We start from the raw sequence: 2,947 nt of genomic DNA, 5'->3' as shown, positions 1-2,947 counted from the left end.
GTAGAGGACTGTGTGCTTGCACGTTGAAGTAAAGGATGTGTGCTTGCACGTTGAAGTCGAGGATTGTGTGCGAGCACGTTGAAGTAGAGGATTGTGTGTGAGCACGTTGAAGTAGAGGAATGTGTGCTGGTATGTTGTCGTAGAGGATTGTGTGCTAGCACGTTGAAGTAGAGGATTGTGTGCTTGCACGTTGAAGTCGAGGATTGTGTGCTTGCACGTTGAAGTAGAGGCTGTGCTCTCGCATGTTGAAGTAGAGGAATGTGTCCTTGCACGTTGAAGTAGAGGATGTGTGCTTGCACGATGAAGTCGAGGATTGTGTGCTCGCACGTTGAAGTAGAGGATTGTGTGTTTGCACGTTGAAGTAGAGGATTGTGTGCTTGCACGTTGAAGTAGAGGCTGTGCTCTCGCATGTTGAAGTAGAGGAATGTGTCCTTGCACGTTGAAGTAGAGGATGTGTGCTTGCACGTTGAAGTTGAGGATTGTGTGCTCGCACGTTGAAGTAGAGGATTGTGTGCTTGCACGGTGAAGTAGAGGATTGTGTGCCAGCACGTTAAAGTAGAGGATGTGCTCTCGCACGTTGAAGTAGAGAATTGTGTGCTTGCACGTTGAAGTAGAGGATGTGTGCTTGCACGTTGAAGTAGAGGATTGTGTGCTAGCACGTTGAAGTAGAGGATTATGTGCTAGCACGTTGAAGTAGCGGATTGTGTGCTCGCATGTTGTAGCAGAGGATTGTGTGCTAGCACGTTGAAGTAGAGGATTGTGTGCTTGCACGTTGAAATAGATGATTGTGTGCTGGCACGTTGAAGTAGAGGAATGTGTGCTTGCACGTTGAAGTAGAGGATTGTGTGCTAGCATGTTGAAGTAGAGGACTGTCTGCTAGCACGTTGAAGTAGAGGATTGTGTGATGCACGTTGAAGTAGAGGATTGTGTGCTGGCACATTGAAGTAGAGGATTGTGTGCTTGCACGTTGAAGTAGAGGATTGTGTGCTTGCACGTTGAAGTAGAGGATTGCGTGCTGGCACATTGAAGTAGAGGATTGTGTGCTTGCACGTTGAATTAGAGGGTTGTGTGCTTACACGTTGAAGTAGACAATTTGCTCTAGCATGTTGAAGCAGCTGATGTGCTCTCGCATGTTGAAGTAGAGCATGTGCTCATACACGTTGAAGTAGAGGATTTGCTCTTGCACGTTGAAGTAGAGGATGTGCTCTAGCATGTTGAAGTAGCGGATGTGTGCTAGCACGTTGAAGTAGAGGATGTGCTCTAGCACGTTGAAGTAGTGGATGTGCTCTAGCACGTTGAAGTAGAGGATGTGCTCTCGCACGTTGATGTAGCGGATGTGCTCTAGCACGTTGAAGTAGAGGATGTGCTCCAGCACGTTGAAGGAGAGGATATGTGCTAGCATATTGAAGTAGAGGATGTGTGCTAGCACGTTGAAGTTGAGAATGTGCTCTAGCACGTTGAAGTAGTGGATGTGCTCTCGCACGTTGAAGTAGAGGATGTGCTCTAGCACATTGAAGTGGAGGATGTGCTCCAGCACGTTGAAGTAGAGGATGTGCTCCAGCACGTTGAAGGAGAGGATATGTGCTAGCATACTGAAGTAGAGGATGTGTGCTGGCACGTTGAAGTTGAGAATGTGCTCTAGCACGTTGAAGTAGTGGTTGTGCTCGAGCACGTTGAAGTGGAAGATGTGCTCCAGCACGTTGAAGTAGCGGATGTGCTATAGCACGTTGATGTTGAGAATGTGCTGTAGCACGTTGAAGTAGAGGATGTGCTCTAGCACGTTGAAGTGGAGGATGTGCTCCAGCACGTTGAAGTAGAGGATGTGCTCCAGCACATTGAAGTAGAGGATATGTGCTGGCATATTGAAGTCGAGGATGTGTGCTAGCACGTTGAAGTTGAGAATGTGCTCCAGCATGTTGAAGTAGATGATGTGCTCTACAACATTGAAGTAGCGGATGTGCTCTAGCACGTTGAAGTAGAGGAAGTGCTCCAGCACGTTGAAGTAGAGGATGTGCTTCAACACATTGAAGTAGAGGATGTGCTCCATCACGTTGAAGTCGAGGATGTAAGCTCGCACGTTGAAGGAGAGGAATTTGTGCTTGCACGTTGAAGTAGAGGATTGTGTGCTTGCACGTTGAAGTAGAGGATTGTGTGCTTGCACATTGAAGGAGAGGATTCTGTGCTTGCACGTTGAAGGAGAGGATTGTGTGTTTGCATGTTGAAGTAGAGAATGTGTGCTTGCACGGTGAAGTAGAGGATTGTGTGCTTGCACGTTGAAGTAGAGGATTGTGTGCTGGCACATTGAAGTCGAGGATTGTGTGCTTGCACGTTGAAGTAGAGGATTGTGTGCTTGCACGTTGAAGTAGAGGATTGTGTGCGAGCACATTGGAGTAGAGGATTGTGTGCTTGCACGTTGAAGTAGAGGATTGTGTGCTGGCACATTTAAGTAGAGGATTGTGTGCTTACACGTTGAAGTCGAGGATGTGTGCTTGCACTTTGAAGTAGAGGATTGTGTGCTTGCACGTTGAAGTGGAGGATTGTGTGCTTGCACGTTGAACGAGAGGATTGTGTGCTAGCATGTTGTAGTAGAGGATTGTGTGCTGGCATGTTGTAGTAGAGGATTGTGTGCTGGCATGTTGTAGTAGAGGATTGTGTGCTAGCATGTTGTGGTAGAGGATTGTGTGCTGGCATGTTGTAGTAGAGGATTGTGTGCTGGCATGTTGAAGTCGAGGATGTGTGCTTGCACTTTGAAGTAGAGGATTGTGTGCTTGCACGTTGAAGTGGAGGATTGTGTGCTTGCACGTTGAACGAGAGGATTGTGTGCTAGTATGTTGTAGTAGAGGATTGTGTGCTGGCATGTTGTAGTAGAGGATTGTGTGCTGGCATGTTGTAGTAGAGGATTGTGTGCTAGCATGTTGTAGTAGAGGATTGTGTGCTGGCATGTTGA

The sequence above is a fragment of the Myxine glutinosa genome, chromosome 1 (assembly GCF_964187855.1).
Source record: "Myxine glutinosa chromosome 1, kmMyxGlut1.1, whole genome shotgun sequence".
In the NCBI taxonomy this organism is placed as follows: domain Eukaryota; kingdom Metazoa; phylum Chordata; class Myxini; order Myxiniformes; family Myxinidae; genus Myxine; species Myxine glutinosa.
The sequence above is the reverse complement of the archived record's forward strand: the minus strand, read 5'-3'. Positions refer to the sequence as shown.